At 33.3% G+C, this 22,381-nt stretch overlaps 1 pseudogene; it reads left to right on the top strand.

Moving 5' to 3' along the window:
- The first annotated feature begins 333 nt into the window (after positions 1–333).
- LOC149575350 (elongation factor 2 pseudogene) lies at positions 334–12,166 on the top strand (annotated as a pseudogene).
- Positions 12,167–22,381: the final 10,215 nt, after the last annotated feature.

Genomic DNA, 22,381 nt, shown 5'->3' with positions numbered 1-22,381 from the left:
TCTAACCTTCTCTAATACCAGTTGTTGAGAAATAGAAGAGCAAAGTAACTAAAAATAGAGCATACCTATAGCATACAATGGCATTGGAGAATACAATAGAAAAACAAGTGAACTTCTATTTGACAGAATCACCAAAAACCTGATTACACTTCAGCCTTAAATTGTTTCATTAACCCACACACAAAAGTGATACATACCATGTATATAATACATTACTTAGTTTTTAAAACAGGGCGCCAAAAACAAATCCCTTTGAATGACCAAACTGAGCGCCAAGGTTAAGTCAAACATTGCATTAATGTTTTCACCTACTATTTGGGCAACTCTTACGTTATGGAAAAGGTCATTTGTTTCACACATAACAATCATCAGGTCTATTCATTTGACCTTCTAAAGCTTGTTGAAGGATTGAAGCAAATTTCTAAGTCAGATCCTATGATGATGTGCACAATTGAAGAATCTAACAAACACATTATCAGAAGAATATGGAAATGTTAGATCCATGAGATGATCTGAAGGCTCGTGCAAACATATTTTCTAAGGATTTTGGATGGAATAAAGATCTAGAAAAGAATATATGGTGTTTTGGACCTAAAACCATTGGTCCTAACATGGTTGTAGATATATGTAAGGGAGTTAAGTACTTGAATAAAATTAAAGATTTAGTTGTTGCAGTATTGCAGTATATCCAAGGAAGGTGTGCTTGCTAAGGAGAACATGAGTAGAATTTTCTTTGAGGTTTTTGATGTTGTCTTGCATGTTTATTCCATTCATGAGGAGGTGGCCAGATTATTCCAACAACCAGAAGGGTTATGTATTATACTCATCTTATTACCAAACCATGGCTTCTAGAGCCAGTATATCTTTTAGAAATTTAGGCTCTTGGAGGTATTCATGATGTGTTGAACCAAAAGAGGACCATATTTTTGAGGATATATAGAGGCTAGGAACTCCACTCTATAGCATTAAGGCATACTTGATAGTCATTGAGTCTGTAATGAAATTACTTGCACAATAGAAAAAAGAATATGAAGTATTATATAATTACTTGATGATAATTGAGAGTAATAGGCCACTTCGAGGGGGCAACCTCCAAATATATCCAATGAGAATGCACTTCACAATATGATGTTGAAATAAGACTCACAACCTCTTATATATACCTAATTATGCTTATGTTGAATAGACACAACCGTACATAACACCTAGGCTGACCTACCTATCTAAATAATAATATAATAATGATAACATGACTTAATTAAGGATTAAGATAGCCACAAGTTAACTATGCATAACCCTATATACACCAATATTAATGGTGTAGCATGCTTCCTCTCTTGAAAGAAGCATTTTCCTCAATGCTAACCAAAGTGTGGATTCTTTTGAATGAACTCCTCATTGTTACATCCCAAATTTTTGACCTAATTTTAAACTTGCTCATAACTATAGGATTTAACAGATTTTTATTTCATGATCATGTGAAGTAGATAGTTATTTATATCCATTGTATTAATTGTTAATGAAGATGGTCGTTAACCATTAACTGTTATATGATGTTAGCAATTGCTTGATTTTGGAATTATAATTAATAAGTTAAATTCTTTTAATGTTTATATGAAAATTATTATAGAATTGTTATTATGGCATAAGTGTTTTCATGGGTGATTGCAGGAGAAGATGAAGGGGGAAGCATTGCTAAATGGGATCATTGGAATGGGATGCTCACTTAGTTCAATCATCGAGATTGACAAGTTTGACCTTAAACTTATTTGGTAAGGACCCAATGACTTGAACACAGGATACATTTGTGGGACCTACATGAGCTATTAAATAAATAATCTAAGAAACATAAAATAATCTAATTAAAATATAAAATGTACCTGAAAGGATTTTAAATGATCGTTCATCATATTATTATACTATATATGTATGTACGTACATATAGATATAAAAATGAAATGGCACCATTATATTATAATAACTTAATAAAATGATGTCACCTCATTAATATATTTACATGAACGTATGTAAATATAAATTATAACAATAATCAAATTATAACTTCCCAACTTTTCTTCCATCCTATTTATTTTTCCTTCTTAACTGTAACTGACGAAACTTTTGGTAAAATAAATTGACAAATTATTCTTCTATTACGGAAGCCAAGAAGTCACAACTTGCTCCTTTTAAATGGAAGCCATGAGAAGAGGTAGATATCATATTTCATTCACCTGACATTTTTTTTTTTGGCTACATTTTCTAGTATTATTTTTGCCTTCACCATAACACTCGACTTCCATATATTTTTCGCGTGTTGATTCTCTGTTATCCCAATCTGCATTTTCAATTCACAAGTTGCGCCATAAAAACTCTGATGTATGTATTCTGATCACACTGAGGGTTAAGTATCTCTGCATTTTGGATACGTCCACAGCAACTAAAGGAGAGTTGGTTACCAAGATGACTTGTAAATCTTTAGGAAAAACCCAAATTTATATCAGGTCACGTGAAAACCATTTTAGTTCACGTTATTCCCATGTTTTTGTTTTACAAGTGAATTTCACAGCTGTAGTTGTAGTGTATCATCACTTATAACTAAATAACTCTAGAGAGTTGCTTAGCAATAAGCATATTGAAGTGTTATAGCATGGATTCATAAACTATTTTTGCCAATAGATTTTAAAGTCGGATGATAAATATTTATGCAAGTACATCCTTTAAAAGAAGATTGTGAAAAGCTAGAAGATTGCAATATTCATGAATCAATAAGAGTCGGATACTCTAAATTTATGAACATCTAGGACTCATCGGCTGTTTAGCCATAGAAAAGGTGAAGAGGTGAGATGAAATGCTACAAGTATAAAGAGAGTAAATTCGAACTTGATACTTCAAATAAAATTAAAAAATCTTCCTTAATAGTTCATGCTCATCCCTAATAATGTAACCTGTTGTCAAGTCGAGCAGTGGTGATTGGGTCATTGAGCCCATCAGAATTCCTTGGCCAAGGTAGTTTAAAGGCATGTTTTTCACTTAATGATCACTTGATGTCAGTGGCGCCAGATTTGTAAGCATGTCCATTTCATAATTGTGCAGACATTCTAAACACCAGGATGCTCACATTCTAAACACTAGGATACTCAGGTGGCTAGACTAAGAACATCCCAAGCCTAAACCTGACGTAGGGAGGGCCTTTCCAATTCAATAGATTGTGTGGGGATAAGTGTAACATCCAAATTTTCTAGGTCTAAATTAACATCTAACATACACATAGAATACGGTTATAACTTCGATTTCATAAGAAGGAAGTTACATCATTCATGTTCATGTGAAGAAGATTTACCATTAAAGTCAGTTAACAAAAATTTCTTAACTAAATACTTGAAATACCTTTAAATGAAATTACTTCATAAATTGAAATCACATACCTCAAAACACTAAGACTGAAATTCAACTAAGGATGCTTCTTTCATTTATTTAGGGCTTCTGATACCGCTATCTTGCTTAGGGCTTTCAATACCATGGATTCACTTTAGGGCTTTCACGACCACGGATTCAATTTAGGGCTTTCGCAACCACGGATTCAATTTAGGGCTTCTGCGACCATGGATTCAGCTAGGGCTTCCAATACCACTTTATCATTTAAGGTTCAAGTTGTCACCCAAATCAATTAGGGCTTCGGATTTCTTTTAATTCAGATTACTTATCTGTGATAGTTTCTCAAGGTTAGATAAATAATTATAATCAATATTCATATAAATGAAAAACAATTTCACAAATCAATCCAGGTGTAAAATAATGATAACAATGAATTTAAATCAATTCAATCTTACCTCCTTATAAATAAAAATGATAATACCTATTTATGATAAATAATTGAATGCATAGCTTATCTCTTTCTAATGCATATTCAACATCTTGAGAGAGGTGAAGCATTGTCAAGGGCTTTACCACCCAACCGCGGACCACAACTTATCCCCTTACGATCTCTAACGAGAAAGGCCCTCCCTACCCGGAACTGGCAAGGATCTTCTTGCCATCCACTGGGCTTCCTGATATTTAACTTCACCATATGGCTTGGCAACATGAGATCACAATAACAGGAATATGCATGAGCTATTAATTAATTTATATTAAAAATGATAAACGTTGTTTTGTCATTTCGATACTGATTCATATATTATTGATGATTCCTTTCTCTCACCTCATCACCCATCTTCTTGGCTACACAGTTGGGTGAGTCCCAAGTATTCAGAATTCTTAGAGTAGACGGCTCTGTTAATAAGATTTACGTACATCCAAAATTTCACACTTTGTGATTACTTAATTATGTTCTTTAATGATTTTCAAAATTGAATGCTCAATTAATTAAATTAATCATAACTAATTTCTCTATAACTCCACCTTCTCACCATTTCATGGCATATTCGACGATGAGTCCTAGGTGTTAGAAAAAATCTACAGAGTTCTGATCTTGTTTGGAAAATTTAGACAAACATGAGCATTGATGTGGATTTACGTATTAAATCAAGTATAATACAACTGATATATTTTCAGGGATTCTCGATGAATGACCTCATATACATTTTTTTTTAAAATGCAAATGGTTAACATTATAAATTGTTCTCTAATATCCGGCTATGGTTGGATACTCAATCAGAGAGAAAATGATTTGAAAAAATATATATTTAAATCTATCCTTAGCTCTATCAATATGTAGCCGACAGGAAAAGGAAAGAAGAACTATGAAATACAACCGCAAATAATGCATTCAAATAGATTTATTAAATCATGGTTATCATTGTATTTCCATCCTATATCTACAGGGGTGATACAGGATTATAATTTAAGAACATTAGTGATAAAATAAAGAGAGACTTTGTGAACTAAAAATCTATTTTAAGTCTACCTGATTCGGTCTGTATTAGACTGGCATCAGTATTGATTCTCATGCAATCAAGACTTCTTGAATCTTAACAACAGTGTGTAATGGCATTAGTAGTGTTGAAGTGTGTTCTTCTAAAGGACATGGTTGGCAAGTGAAGACTACATGATGCATGAATTCAACATTTAAATAGTCTCCCGCATTACCTCCTGGAATGACTTCAGATGACAATGAGCCCCCAAGCTCTAACTTGCAAAAGGGCGGTGGGCAATGTTCCACAATGAACCTGCATTCTCTGCATATCTTGGTATCTGAACCAAGCTCAGCAGACATTTCTTCCCAAAATGATTGTTTTAGATGATGTTAAATTGTCTCTCCTAATTCTTTGTAACCAACCTCTCTCTCCTTCACGACTTCTGCCAGTTTAACCATGTACAACAAACTAATTACAGGATATCGATTAGGTATGAATCCGCCAAAATGCAAGGAATGTTTTTAAAGAAAATCGAATATGAGAGTTCTTGTTTTCCCCTAACCCAACTCACAGGGTAATTAAAAGATGAAAAATTGGAAAGAAAGAGAAAAATGTAGTCAAGAAAAATAATAATCGGGTTAATGAAAATATATCCCATGACTTCCATATAAGGGACCAATCGTGGCTATAGGCTCCCCATCAATTACAAGAATCTTTTCGACTGCCCAAAAAAATATAAGGAAAAAAAAAAGTTAGAAAAGAATAATTGGAACATTACAATTTGAAAATAATAGTTCAATTATTATAATTCCAACATTACTATTATAATGTACAACTAAACATCATTCTATTAAATTATTTAAGTATAATGATGTCAAATCATTATAATATTTAAATGCACAAATTTAAATATTTACAATAATAATTATGATGAAAGATAAATTAAAATTCTTTAAAGTAATTTAATTATTTTAATTTAATTATTTATTAAATAACTCAATTATTTTAATTAAACCATTTATTAAATTAACTCATGCGATTCCACAGATGTATTATGTTCCAAGTCGCTAGGTCTTCTATCTGTCTACTCAGTAATGGTGATGCCCTGCCTAATTCTTTTTTGACAATGCTTCCACCCCTTCAACATGCTTCTTGTAAGGAATTTCTTAGTAATTAAATTATTTATTCATAAATAACTATAACAGTTAACCTTTCATCTTAATGCCATGAATTCGTGATTAACGATCAACTAACATGTCATCTTCACTTGAAATCATAACGACTAAATATCAAATTAAATTGACAACTGACCTCATGTGAACCTCAATTACTATATTTCAAGCTAGGTCAAAAATTGGGATGTAACAATGAGTATGGTTTGATGTTGTGAGGTTAAGCCTATGTCAATGCTTCTCCACTCACCAAAGCCAAGGCTTGCACAACTAGCTAAAGACCCTCTAGATTATTCTTGTATGTTATTGTATTCTTTTCTTGTTAAGCATTTACCTACTTGTATGAAGAAAGGATAGTTGTTCTTAAATACACTTATTTTCAGTTGATCGTTAATCTTGTTATTTTCAGTTGATCATAAATACAATTATTTTTAGTTGATTGTTAATTTAGTTATTTTTAGTTGATCATAAATACAATTATCTTCAGTTGATCATTAATCTAGTTATTTTCAGTTGATCAAAAATAGAGTTATTTTTAGTTGATTGTAAATCTAGTTATTTCAATTGATCCTAAATACAATTATCTTCAATTTTTTGTTAAACTAGTTATTTATTGTTATTTCAGTTGATTGTTAAAATAGTTAATGTCATATGACTAGGATTTTCAGTTAACTATCAATTAATGTTGGGTAATCTTTATTTAAACTGTCTTTGTTTTTTATATGAAAAACTATTTTTTATACTCATCCTCCCATGTGGCCTCCTCAACTAATAAGTTCTTCCATTGGATGAGATATTGATTCAAGATTCTATTCCTCAGCGTCTTTGTACATATTTGAAGAATGCACTCTGGTTCCAAAATTATGCTTCCTTCTTCATCAAGTTCTGGTAATACTATTTAAGTAGGAATATCCTACCCAATTACCTTCTTCAAACAAGAAACATGAAAAATTGGATGTATCTTTGTTGTTAGTGGCAACTCAAGCTTGTAGGCAACACTACCAATCTTTTGCATGATTTGGTATGGTCCATAATAGCTTGGAGACACCTTATTATTCTTTTTTTGGTTCTTCATTGAGATTTGTTTATAAGGCTGCAATCTCAAGAAGATCCAGTCCCTAACTTCAAAATTTCTTTCACTATGATGTTGGTTTGTTTGTTGTTTCTTTCGATTTTGTGCCATAGCTAAATTCTCCTTGAGTACTGAAAGTACCTGTCATTGATGAAGCAAGTGGTCCTCTACTGCCTGAACTTTTGGTGACACCTTTAATGATGATGTGATGGAAGGAGGATGATTTCCATAAAGTGCCAAAAATGGAGACATTTTTTATGAGCTATGAAAAGAAGTATTATACCACCATTCTGCAAGAGGCAACCAATCTACCCATTGAGATTGTTTTTCTGAAGTGAAACAACATATATATCCTTCCAAACATTTATTAACAACCTTAGTTTTCCCATCTGATTGGGGATAGTATGAAAAACTATGAGCCAATTTAGTACCCAAACATGAGTAAAAATCTTTCCAAAAGTGACTAGTAAATATAGGATCGCGATCACTAACAATAATCTTAGATGTACCATGTAGCTTTTGGATATGCTCCAAGAAAACTTTTGCCACTACACTTGCTTTAAAAGGATGTGATAATGCAATGAAATGTGCATATTTAGTGAGGCGATCAACTACTACCATGATGACATAACTTTTAGATTTAGGAAGCCCTGTGATGAAGTCCATGGATACTTCTTCCCAACATTGGCTAGGAATAGATAAAGGCTACAAGAGACCTGGTGTCTTAATTTTTTCTCCCTTATTTCTTTGACAAACCAAACATTCAACTACAAATTTTTAAACATTATCTTTTAGCCCTTCCCAAAAAAATCTTGCTTGACCCAATGATATGTCTTCAAAAATCTTGAATGACCACCAATTGGGGACTCATGTAGCTCTTTGCGAATCTTGTGTTTAAGAGTGGAATTCTTGCAGAGATACAAGTGCTCTTTATACCAAATAATATCCCCCTTTAAACAAAACTTATCTGAACTACTAGGGTCACTTTTTATTTGTTGGATTAGATTACTTGTTGCAATATCGTTTTGCCACTTCTCTTTGGCCTTTACCACCCAATTTTCTTGTAATATTGAAAGGGCACACAATAAGGCTTCATCTTTTTCATCCTTCTTGGAAAGTGCATCGGCCACAATATTTTCCTTCCCTTTCTTGTATACAATTTCAAAATCATATCCCAATGTCTTAGTGACCCATTTTTGTTGCTCTTTTGACGATAGTCTTTGTTCCAAAAAATATTTTAGGCTATCATGATATGTCTTAACCTTCAAGTGCCAACCCATTAAATAAGGCCTCCATTTTTTAACTACATGAAGGATTGCTAGCATTTCTTTCTCATAAATAGGTTTGAGTTGATTTTTACCTTTTAATTGGTGACTCTCAAAAGCAATTGGTTGACCTTCTTGCATCAGAACTACTCCTATCTCATTTCCAAAAGCATCACATTCCACAATGAATTCCTTGGTGAAGTATAGAGTGGCAAGCATTGGAGTTGTACACATAGCCTTCTTCAATTTCTCAAATGATACATTAGCAGATTCATTCCAATGAAAAGAATCCTTCTTCAATAGAGTGGTAAGGGGTGCTACTATATGACCATAATTCTTCAAAAATCTTCTATACCATCTTGTCAATCCCAAGAAACCCCTCAGCTTCTAACAGTTTTTGGAATAGGCCATTCCATGATAGCCTTAATTTTGTTAGGATCCACCTTTACTCCATGTGAAACTATGTGTCCTAAATACTCCACATCCTTAAGACCAAAAGCACACTTGGATGGCTTAACATAGAGTTGATGATCTTTGAGTAATTGTAATGCTTGATCTACATGCTACAAATGTTCTTCCCAAGTCTTACTATAAATTAATATATCATCAAAAAATACTAACACAAACTTTCTCAAGAACTTCTTAAAAATGGAATTCATCAAACTTTGGAATGTAGATGGTTCAAGGGTAAGACCAAATGGCATCACCAAAAATTCATAATGACCCTCATGATTTTGAAATGCTATCTTACAAATATCTTCCTCCTTAATCCGAATTTGGTGATAACCCGATCTAAGATCTAACTTGGTAAAATACATAGCTCCATTTAATTCATCTAGAAGATCATCAATGACTTGAATAGGAAACTTATCTTTAATGGTGTACTTGTTGAGCATTCTATAATCTAGACACATGCACCAAATTTCATTCTTCTTATGGACCAACACAACAGGTGAGGAGTAAGCACTTTGGCTATGCCTGATAAAGCCCGACTCCAGCATTTTCTCAACAATTTTTTCTATATCACTTTTTTGTATGTGTGGGTACCTATAAGGCCTGATGTTTGGTGGTTGGCTCCCTAGAACTAGTTGTATGACATGGTCATGATCCCCTTAGGAGGAATTCCTTTAAGCATATCTCTAAGAATCACTGAGTGACGATCAATTATTACTTGTAAATTTGGATGAGCAAGAGCATTAGATTGAAAGACTTCTAAGGAACATAGCTGGGCCACAAATCCATTTGCACCTTTCTTAAGAAGCTTTTGCATTTGATGAGAGCTTACATCTATGGGGATTTTTCCTTCAATCCCCTTATCTCCACTACCTTTCCTTTTGATTGAAATCACATGAATAGTTCTTGGAAATTCATCTCAATTATTCCCAATGTAGTAAGCCATTGTACTCCCAGAACAATATCTATTGTACCCATGGATATTACATACATAGGGGTATCAAGTTGATAATCTCCCATGGATAATTTAATGCTATGACACTTCCCTGAACAACTAATTGTACCCCTATCTGCAATCAAAACCTGAAACTCTAGGGCTAGATATATAAAACAATTTAGAAGAATTGCCAACTTTTTGTTGATGAAATTATGAGTACTACCTAATTCAATCAACATTGTTACTTTCTACTTCTTTAAGAAACCCACTACCTTGAGAGTTTGTGGTGCACTAAACCCTGAAAGTGCATGACAAGAAATGATTGGTTGAGAATCATGTGATTCCTCGCCTGACTTCCTATCCTCATCTGATATGGGCTCATCTTCTTCTTCCTCACTTGGACCTTCAATATAGAACAATTTCTTTTCACTACATTTATGTCCTCGACTATATTTTCTATCACAATTGAAACACAACCCTTTTTCTCTTTTATCTTCAATTTGTTGTGGAGTCAACCTAGTAGGTTGAGGAAGAGAAGGTGTTGAATATCCTTTTTCTCTTGTCACATTAGTCCCTTGCTTTCTAGGAATCAAGAACTTCTCCTCTATCCTGTGTGCCAATATAAAAGACTCATTTACTATGTTGGGGAAAAACATGCATACCTCATGTTGAATGCGATCCTTGAGACCACCCAAGAATAAATCATTCAAGTTCTCCTCTATAATTGTATCCACTCTTAAGGATAGATTTTAGAACTTTTAAATATAATCCTTAATTGATCCTATTTTTGAAGCTTAGCAAGTTGACTAAAGAAGTTTTCTATCAGACTATTGCTATATTATGCTTGGAGTTCTTCTATAAAAATTGACCATGATACAATGAGACCATTTTTCCTCGTATGAGTATAAAGCCAGTGATACCAAATGAATTGATCTAGTTCTAGATATAAGGAAGCCATCATAACCTTTTATCCATATGGGATTTGATTTACTTCAAAAAAATTATTCATTTGATTTATCCATGTTAGAGGATACTTGCCATCAAATTTGTGCATATCCACCTTTGGAAAAAATATTCCTAGATCCCATAGGATTAATAAACTTCGTGTCATTATTAGTCGACTTGAAGGTTTCACCTTGATTGCTTGAGAGATCATTCCTTGTTTCATTCATATAAGTTCTTAACATTCTTCGTATATCTGATATCTCTCCTCGTAGGTCACAAATATCCCTCTTAACCTCTTCCTTGAACTTACTTAGTTCCTCAATGGGATTACTATCCTCTGTTGTTTCCCAATCTTGAACTGAGAATTTCCTCGGTGTGGTAGCATTCTTTTTACCTCTTGTTGAAGGCCCCATCATGATGGAAACCAATATATTTGAAATAAATCACACAAATGAAATGTAAATTCTCTAATTTATTTTTACTTTTTTTATTGTAACTTACTAGGGCCAAGGTACCCATACTTGAAAAAAACTCCAAATTTTTTTAGCAAATTTGCTCCCTTGAGAGAATTTTTCTAATTTTACAATATCTTGCTTATTTTTTGTTCAATTTCTCCATGATTTCAAATTTAAGCTCCTCTAATATGTATTCAAAAACCCAATATAGGTTATACTCCAATTCGAAAAGATGTGAGAGATATGAAGATCTTAATAAATTGTATAGAAATAGTAATTTTGCAATAATTTGCTCAAATTTTCTCCAATTCCTCTAAATTTTGGACTATAGCTTCTTTAATATGGTCTTCAAAAACCCTTTAAAAATCTTTGAAAAAATCACTAAAATCTGAAAGTTATGCTCTTCCCAAAATCACCCCAATATTGAGAACAAATCTTGCCTCTATGGTGCCAAGATCATGCTCTAATACCACTTGTAATGAAATAACTTAAATAATAGAAGAAATAATATGAAATATTATATAATTACTTGATGATAAATGGGAGTAATAGGCCACTTCGAGGGGGCAACCTCCAAATATCTCCAATGAGAACACACTTCACAATATGATGTTGAAATAAGACTCACAACCTCCTAAATATACCTAATTATGCTTAGGTTGAATAGACACAACCCTACATAACACCTAGGCCAACCTACCTACCTAAATAATAATATAATAATGATAACATTACTTAATTAAGGATTAAGATAGCCACAAGTTGACTATTCATAACCCTATATACACCAATATTAAGGGCGTGGTAGAGTCTTTTGGGTTCTCTATTACTCTCTGAGTGGCAACAACTAGTCAGGCTTTCCCTTAATGTGTGCCTAATCACTGGGATAAAATGGACTCTAATCTGCTAAGGCATGGAACTCAAGCTAAGAAGCTTGTTTTGGATATCCACAAGAGAAAGGGTCTAAAGGAGAAAATCACTCCCTTGTCTGAGTTTGAGGATAAGCTATAAATCTTTTTTTTTGTGTAGGGGATAGAGATTCTGAGGATCCGATGAGGCTTTTTTGGATTTACTTTTTAATTCAAAAAACATTAATGCTGAGGTTAAACTATTTCATAAAAATACTATTAATTTTCCTATAGTTTTGATTACAAATAAAATTTAAAGAACATAGCTATTTCCAAATTGATATTCAGGTGAATGAACGTTATCCTGATTAGTTAATTCCATGTTATAGATTATTAATCCATGAAATTCAAGCATCATTACTTGAAACATCTTTTGAATACTAAGATTCTTTATTAAAGTCATCTGATTCCCTATTTTACAAAATATTTGAAATATTTTTTTGAATACTAAGATTCTTTAGAAAAGGCATTTGATTCCCTATTTAGATAAGTCATTTAATCTCTACACTATTTCAACATTAATTATTAGCTCCCATTTTGGCATAAGCAGGGACGATTCTAGAAAAGCATATAGACTCTGGCTTTATACCAACTAGTTGCATTTGTATAATATTCTTCAAGGCCTACTCAACAAGGTAATTTTTTTGTAGATCCTATAACTATTAGAGTCTAAGAGATGGCATCTCATTGAGAAGCTTTATTAAATAATATAATTTCCTTTTTCATTCTTTCACATTTTTCATATACAAGTATATCAACACGCTCCTAAGTATATTTGGAAAAAATTAACTTCCATACCTTGTTTTGAAAATCTCAATATCACATGTATGTTGAGAAGATGGTGGAAATGATTATAGAGTTTAGGTTTATACCAGCGAATTGTATTTCTTAGGAGTCTCCAAGGCTTCTTTAGTAGTTCCCTTTTTTTGGATAACTTGGTATCACCATAGTCCATGGAATCATATGTCGTTAACAATTTACAAGTCTTCAACCTAATTCCATATTTTGCATACCTTCCAAGGATGCTTGCAAATGTTGTGGAGTTCAGCTTTAAGCTTTCCAATTACATTTTTGAGAACATGAAAAAACCATTGCAATACAAGAAATTACATTTCATTGAGCCATTGTGTCAAACACTTCATGCGCAACTTGTGTAGGGTTCCACATTTTGCATACATTTATTCTATACAACTTGCAACTACAACATATGATATATGTCCACTTTATATTATACTTAAACTGCCATACATGATGCAAAGCCACCCTTATGACACAGGATGGGAGGCTCTTGGAAAATGTGATGGAGTTTGGATTTAAACCTGCCAATTTTAGTTGTTTAATGTTTACAAAGTCTTCTCAAGAAACACATTTGTTTGCATGCCCTACAACCATACCAATCTGTAAGGCCACATTTGAATGAGGCATTTATTGACAAGGCTTAAATTTTGGTCAAAAAATAGTATATTACATATACCCAGTAATCGCAGTGTCATTCATATCATCTTTTCTCACACACCAACCATCCCCTACTATAGTTCAATGGCCAACCCAACTTCCTTCACCAGGAAAAAATCATTTTTCCTATGTTTTTCCCTAACCAATATAATCCCACAGAAAATACTCTCCAATATAAAATTTCACTTACAGTGACTCCCAAAACCCCTAATAGATGGGTTAGAAAAACCCACATCTATAGTTTGCATGATCTCCACAAGGAAGACAAGCTCCAACTGAGACTAATTACATGGCTTCTATAGAACTGACATATATTGTTCCTCGCTGACCTCCAACTCTAATGGAAACTCTCTACTCTCCTCCATTGAATTAAATCAATGAATATGTATTTGAATTAGATAGTGAGTGTGATGGAAAGAGAGCTCAATAAAGAGAGGGAGAGACACTGTCATAGAATTAGAATTAGTGTGTGTATATATTGTTATTAGGTTTATTAAAGTTAATTATTATTGTTATATTATTTTTAATTAATATAAATTATTTTTTAACATAAAATTAAACATTAAATACAATGTATTATGTTATATAGTTATACAAAAATAATATAGATCTATAATAAATAATTATGTTATGTTTTTTTCTAAGTGGAAAGTATTTTCAATCTTATGGAAAGTATTTGCAATCTTATTTTTTCAAAAATTAAACTTTTAGATGACAAAATAAAAGTGCTTTGTCTATGAAATTTCATAAAGTTTTTATTGTGTCTATTTAGGCATTTGTGACAGGAAAAGTGTCCAACCTTCCAATGGTTAGAAAGACACACCAAATTCCTTCTTTTGCTTTAATTTTGTATAGTTTATATTCTCCTTATTTTAGAATCCAATTAATTCCTTTATGTTAAAAAAATCAAAATTTTCCCTCAAAGCAAAACCATATGACTCTCTCTTTTCTTAATGTTATTTTCACAAATTATAAAAATAATTTATCATTTAAATCTCATAAAATTCATAAGAATAATAATATTTAATCATATTTTTAAGATATTTCGATATTTTCATTTTATTCAAATAGCACTTTACATTTCAATACTTGATATTGATAATAACTATTTATATTTGGACGTATTTTTTGGTCTTCATTACAAATGAGACATATGTACCCTTAGTAATATTTGAACTTGTATGAGTAGGTAAAGCTAAAAAATAATAATTCATAGTTGTAAGATGTGTATTTGAAAGAAGTATAGAAGTTTAGAGAAAGAAAGACACATTTGATCAACAACTTTAATCATTAAAAATTATTTCTTAATTAGTGTTTGATAAGTTCTCGTCCTCTTTTTTTTTTTCATTTTTCTTTTGTAATATAAGTCATGTTGTATGTGTTCATTTCATAAATGTAAGTCAAATAAATACTTTAGAATTAATAAAAGTGGATATTGGTAGGGATGAGAATGCAAACATCAAAAACAAAGCCTACTATATAGTTCAGCTAACAAGGGAATGGATCAAGAAGCCCTTCAAACTTGGTCCAGTTCCACAAGTTGTTCCTCTACAAGCCATATCATGGCCTATCAAAGGAAAAGGTGTAAAGATCATAGTACCAACTTTCTATTGATCTCAAATTGGTTTTGACAAGTGAGTGTCATCACACTTACACCATTTAATTAGTTCATGTCAAACTAGTAATACATGTTGGGCACAACATGTAAATATTAGACCATGCTGAGTTGCAATGAGTGTCAAGTTGCTCATGTGCTGAGTCACTCATGTGCCAAGTCACTCAGGTGTCGAGTAGATAAACTATGCCAAGTAATTTAGGAGTTGAGTAATTAATAGATGTTGAGTAGTGTAGGTGTCAAGTCAGAAATAGAAATATAGTGCATGTCAAGCATCAGTAACTTCATATGCCGAGTGAAATAGTTTTGACATATTTGTTTATAATGGCACAATCAACTATGTAAACCATTTTTATGCCAACTTAAGGATAGATTATGATCTTTTAGAGATAAGGATGAATCTATATGTGGATTCCCTATGCAATAACATGCAACCAATCACAAAATGGGAAGGTTTAAGAGGCAAAATGGATGAATCTCAACCATATATTCATACCTAACCCTAAGCCACCTAAGTCTTCTTAAGGAGGACGAAGCCAAAAAAATTTATGGTGTAACAAGGGATGAAGGACCGAATTGAAGAGGTGAACAAGATAGTTTACAAAGCATTCAAGGTGACTTAGAAGAAAGAGTGAATTGCAAAATCAGTTAGAGAAGAATATAGGATAGAGAAGGATATAGCATTGATACATCAGATCATGAAGGATCAATTGGACATTGTGTAGAGATGATTTGTTATCAAGAAAGCAAGTGCTAATCACAAGATCTATGTTGAGACATTCTAATAGGTGATTTCATTAAAATCTCTTAACAGAGTAGTCCTAATAGGCTGTATGAAATCCTTTAATAGGGTGCTTACTTAATTGTAAGTTGAAGTCCTCTAACCAAGCACACTTCTAACAGGGTGTTGAAATCTTCTAACAAGGTGAGACCTCACAGTTTGTGTAAGCCTTTAATAGGGTAGACCTTTTATAGGGCAGGCCATAATTTATGGTCAAACCATTGTAACCTTAATTGGATACACTTTATTGTTGTAGTAGTGAAGACTTGTGGGTGTCATTCCTACCCCAATTTTACCTTCTCACTTGGAGGTTTTCTAGGTAATCATATCTAGTGTTATGTGTGTGAATGCTTACATGTTTTAGATCCATTTTCTTTACTTGTTAATGCATGTTATGAATGAATGGTGAAAGTTTTTGTAAGTTTGAACTACTATTTCAGCCCCCCCCTCAAAAGTTCACCTTCCCTATTTGTAATTCCAACAATTGGTATCAGAGCTAAGTTCTCAGAAGGAAAAGCTTTGCAGCTTTGAGGGAAAGATCTTAAAATGAAAGTCTACAAATTGGGAAAGATTTTTGAGAGTCAAGGAATTGAGATACAGCTCATTCTACATCAACTAGATGAAGCCAGAGAGGAATTACGAAAATCCTTAAAGAGAAGGAAAGAAATTGCCATGACAGATAATTGCACACAATACAAAGAAATTGGCACTGCCAAGCTATTTTTCAATGGTGACTCAAATGAATTTGATATAGCAATTGCAGATATGATGGAAAAGAATAGAGTACAAGCTGAGAAAATCAAAAATCTCAAGCTAGAGCAATAATCTCAAGCCATGATGTTGTGTGAAGTAACTAAACAAAAGAAGAAAGCTATAGAAGACAAGGCCATGATTGAAGAAGATAAAAGAATTATGGCCAATAGGCTAGAAGAGAAGTCAATAGAGCTAACTAGAATATCCAACATGCAATTAGATACTCTAAGCCAAATGATGAATGCTCATTATGAGTTGAATATCAAATACATTGAGATAACTACATTAAAGTTGCAGAATGACCTAAAAAGAGAAAAAGAAATTGCTAAAAGCCTCAACAAGCCAAATGAAGCCATCAAGTACTTTGAGAAATTATTGAGATTCCCTAAATCCAATAATGATACATAAGGATTGGGATACACAAGCACTGAAGAAGGAGAATCATCCAAAGTTGCAGAAGAAAGGAACATCAAAGGTAAGAACTCCAAACCTATTTGTCATAATTGTGGTAAGAAAGGACATATTGCTAATGTGTGTAGGAGAAAATTTACAAATTAGAATATCAAACCTAAGAACATGACTCATTGTCATAAGTGCAACAAGCAAGGATGTCAGACATATGAATGCAAAACCAAAACCATGCATACACAAAGATTTGAAGGATATTGCTACAACTGTCAGAAGTATGGACATAGATCTTTTGAATGCAGATCCAAGACTATGTGATCATCAAACAAGCCAACAAAGGAAATAAACTATGGCAACTCCTACAATTGGGATTATAACACAAGATATAACTATCATTATTGCCAAGAATATGGACATGTTCCTGAGAATTGTGTTAGGACACACTTCAGTGGTAACTACAAAAGGTGGTTGAGTCAAACTACATGTTTTAGTTGTTTGAAGACTGGTCACATGAGTAGGCATTATCCAACAAAGTCAAAGGCACCAATTTATGAAGCAGACAAAGGCAAAAGAAAAAATTTTGAACACATTAGAGATGAGATGAACAAGACATGGAAAAAGAAAGATCTCTGCAACACATCAAATGGAGTAGGGATCACTTCACTTAATAGGTCAAGTGGTCACACCTCATCAAACTGAGCAAATAAGAGGTATGTGGGACTGATATTCAAGTGTTATATCATGTATGAGTTCCAAAATAAGATAGTACTAAAAGGATTACATTAGCATGATTAAAGATGCAAGATGTTTGTGAAAATTCAAGATAAATCTTTAATTTTTTCATGTTGTTTCCAAGCATGAAATGTTTCCTGTATGTGTCAAGTGGAAATCTAGTTGATGTCAAGTTGTCAAGACTCTCTAATGGATGTCAAACTTGTAGTAGCGGCCAAGTGATGGAAATATCAATAAATGTTGAGTGATTCTGAAAATGATTAATTATGAGGTTACAATTGTGTAAGCACTGAGCATTAAATGCAAGGTTTGCAAAGGGTATGTGATTGATTTCTGCTCATTATTCATTGTCTTGAATTTGAGCAAGAGCAAGTAGAGAAAAAGGTGATTTAGAAACTTGTTCAAGGCATTTGCAAAGATTTTAGTGATGATTTTACACCAGCATACAGATTTCACAAGGTATTTATCATAAGCCAAGCTACACATTTTTACTTTGCATAAATCCTAGTTTGACAAATGGCATCTAGTTCAAAAAATGTTGAAGGGAAAGACGTTTTAAATGTTCAGCTTGTCAGTAATGAAGTCAGACAACCCATATTTAAGGTCATTCCTGACATAGCTTACAAACAAGATCCTTCTATCACCTTGTCAATGATCCTGCCAAACATTATTATGGTGCAAGATGTGATAAGATGTTATAATTATAAAATTGGTAGCATTGGGGGCTTAGAAATTAGAGAAGTGTATGATAGGTTATGTGAAAATGGTGTTCTGAAGGAAGAATACAAAATCATTGAGAGAAAGGGTTTAACGCATGCCCTAGATTTTCTCACTGTATTTAAAATTGAATGGATTGGAATTGCTCTAAGAAAAATACATGATGGTTCTTTATGGCTAGAGGGTGAACCTATTAAGATCACCAAAAGAATAATTCATAGAGTAATGGGTTATCCAACCCTAGATCGTCCAAAGATACTTAGAAGTGACTCCAAGGAAGTGATAAAGAAGAATACTAGAGCAGTATGGAATAAAAGAGGTATGACTATAGATACCATCACTGATCTAGGGCTAAACTTTACTGTAAGGGTAATTTTTCATAAATTATATCAATCTAGTAGATTTAATAGTGTACCATGTATTATTGTGGATGTTGGTTATAGGATTGTGAAGAAAGATCATACTTATGATCTGGCAAAACTATAGTTACAACAACGGATGGAGAATCTTGGAGCTATTAGAAAGACCAAGAGTGCTCAATCCAAATTTGGTTCAATTCTAGTTTGCATATTCTTTTATGTGCAAAATACATTTCCCTCTTTTAGTGCTATAGGATGAAAAACAAACAAGTCATTTGTAGTGCAAATAAATGAGTTTATTGAATAGATGGGAGAAAACTTTGATACATTGATGATAAGTTATTTTGAAGACTTTAAGAAATCAATGAAGGAGAGAATGAGGATACTTGTTGCCTTAGTTGAGAAGCATCATCACGACATATGTTTCCTTGTTGATGCTGACTACACATATGTACAGGCTACCACACTAAGGGTTAGATGGTTAAGACCACTTGGGTATGAAATTAATGTTGATGAATCTTCAGCAACCATCACAACACTCCTAGCAGAGGAAGTGGACAAAAATTCAAAGATCTTTGGAAACTATGAGGTAATGAAATCAAAGATTTAATGGAGTTGAATTTAATGAAATCTAAAAGCTAAATTTGGAGAAGGAGCAGAGGAGGAAGAAGAAGATAAAGAGGATGAAGAGGAAGAATAAGCACAAGCACAAGAACCTCTTGCATTAACTCAAGGTATGGGAGAGGATAAGGAAGAGGAGGAAAGTGAAGGTGTTGAGAGAGAAGAAGCCAAGGAAGCACCTACTCCTATTAAGAGCAAGAAGAGAAAGGCTAAGGTATAGCTAGTGGCAAGGGAAAAGAAGATTGTCAAACCAAGCCAAGCCAAGCTGAGCACACCTAAAGTTGAGGCCCCTACTATTTGGAAAGGGGAATTGGAGGGGGGAACCTTCTATAGTCCCAGTTTTCTCCCCATAGAGTAGTAGGTACAATCATATGAACCAGACAAATGCCCTACTAAACTATAGGCCCCCCCACTATTTTATACAAGCAACAACTCAGAAGGCCAAGGAAAAGTCCAAGCAGATAGAGCAAGGTGGCCAAAAGCAGAAAAGGCGAAGAAGAAAATATGTTGCACAACTAGATTTAGATGAAGAAAGGATAGAATCTAATGAAAATAATCAATTTAAAGTGGTAAGTCATAATCCACTATCTGATCTTGAAAATGCATGTGAAAATATTAAAAGCAATGTAGATTTATCTAGTTTGAAAAGTATTGATTTTGATAAACTTGGAAAAGTAGAGAAAAATCAAGTGGAAGAGGCATTATATGCCATGATGTCTAAGTTTAAGAACACTCCACTAGAATTTTCCAACACAATACCAAAAAAATTATATGACATTGTTGAGCAAAAGTGACATTACTGTTTAAATTTGGAGAAATAGATTAGAGAAACAACTTTAGTTCAAGTGATACCAAAGCTAACAAAGGGATAGATTGCTAAGGCTAATAAGAAATATGGAGTTAGGTTCACACTAAAATATAGAGCCTTCAACATACTTTAAATAACATTGAAGATGTGGTCATGAAATCAACCCAAATGTGGAAACTCATTTATGAGTTGACCACTATAAAACAAGGAGAAGCTGACCCTTTTTAGGGTAAGGATGATGATAAGGATGGAGATGACAAAGAAGATGATAAGAAATAAGAAAACACAATTGGTGAACAAGATGTTGACATGGAAATAGATGAGCAACAGCAAGATGAACAGAGTGTGCAAGACACACAAGTGTTGAGTATCAATCCTCCCAATGACATAATCAAGTCTACTGAAACTAATGTTGTTAAGGATGTCTCTGATCTTTCAGATCAAAATATCAATCCCCTGACTACAGAAGACTTGAAAAAGATACTGGACCATTCCACACTACAAGCTAAGCTATGTGATAATCCAATTTTGGTCAGTATGGATGAACTCCAATAGGTAGTAACTGATGTTACAAGGGACAAGGTGAATCCACGAGAACCACCTTCTATCATTCCTTTAGTTACTCAAGTAAAACCTTTGATTCAAACAATAGTAGATACATCTAGTAAGGTTGATACAAGTATCACAATTGACATACTTGAGTAGAAGTAGACTATAGAAGAAGAAATAGGGACAACAGCAAGACAAAAAGGATAGATAGATTCATCTATACCTAAAGCACAAGAACAAGGTGCTATTCAAGTCATAGTGATAGACAAAAGCAAATCTGAAGAGAGTGAGTTAACACCAAAAGTGAAGGAATAAGAGGACATCCAAGCATTGGTAACTCTACCAACATCCGGCACTCCCCTTACATAGACTCTTCAAAAGTCGAGCACAGAAGCTATACCATTGCAAATCTCAGTGCCAGGCTCTAGCTCTTCAAAAATTGAAAAGGTAATTCATTATGGTGATATCACTCTTGATGAAGAGATTGCTATACCCAAATTTGATTATGATATAATGATAATATACCAAATAAGCATATTGCAGCAAACCTTAGAGCAAAAAAAGCATCAAGAAATGCTTAGAAGAGAACATAGGAAGAAACAAGCACTCCAAGACATAAAAGACATCCTTTTAGATGCATTTAGCCTGCCAACTCCTGAAGAGACCAAGCCACTACTACAACAACTGTCAAATATAGTGGATAAGGTCAATAATGAAGACATTGATACTAATGCTAAACTCTTAGAGTGGTCTGAAAATAAATTCTAGAGCAAGGTAAATGAGAAAACATCTATTGATATAGCACTCTCTCAAGTTGAATTGGCAAAAAAGGTTGAGGATGTGGAGAAGATACTTGAGAATATATTATCATTGTACACCAGAATGTGTGACCCTACACTCTTCAGCCAAGAAACCAGATATTATATTTTAAGCATGGAGAGAAACCTAAACATATCAGGTATTCAACTACCTCAGAACCCATCTCAAAGTGAGAAGCATTTTAATACATTACTTCAGTCACAAAGTCAATTAGTTGTATTAACAACAAAAGAGGCTAGCATAAGAGCCAAATTGACATGTATATAGGCATCCCTCACCCCCCATATGGAGATACCGCATAAGGAGCTAGGTTATGCCGAGACTTTACTAAAGAAAGACACCAATATTTCTACTTTAGATGGCCTAGTGCACCTTGCAGCCAAGCTTGCAATCCAAATCAAGTCATTGGATGTTGCATGTGACAACTGGGATGCAGCTCTCAATATAATAATGAAAGTCCAAAAATCATTTTTGGATAAACACACCATACGTGTATAGCCCATTTGATGTAAGTGTCAAAAAGGGGGAGAGATAAATGAAGGGGGAGTAATACAAAAGGAAAATAAAGAAAGAAATGCATTAGTGACTCAGCCAAGACAAAGCATATCAGATGAAAGTGTATCAAATATAGTGCATACAATGCATTTGAAGTCAAGAGTCTCATCAGAGACACACTTACTAAGAAATGACCATAGATTTTG

This window comes from Cupressus sempervirens, chromosome 2 (assembly GCF_028749045.1).
Source record: "Cupressus sempervirens isolate cs-2001-9-10 chromosome 2, ASM2874904v1, whole genome shotgun sequence".
NCBI classification, from domain to species: domain Eukaryota; kingdom Viridiplantae; phylum Streptophyta; class Pinopsida; order Cupressales; family Cupressaceae; genus Cupressus; species Cupressus sempervirens.
Note: the sequence above shows the minus strand (reverse complement) of the source record. Positions and strands in the feature narration are given on the sequence as shown.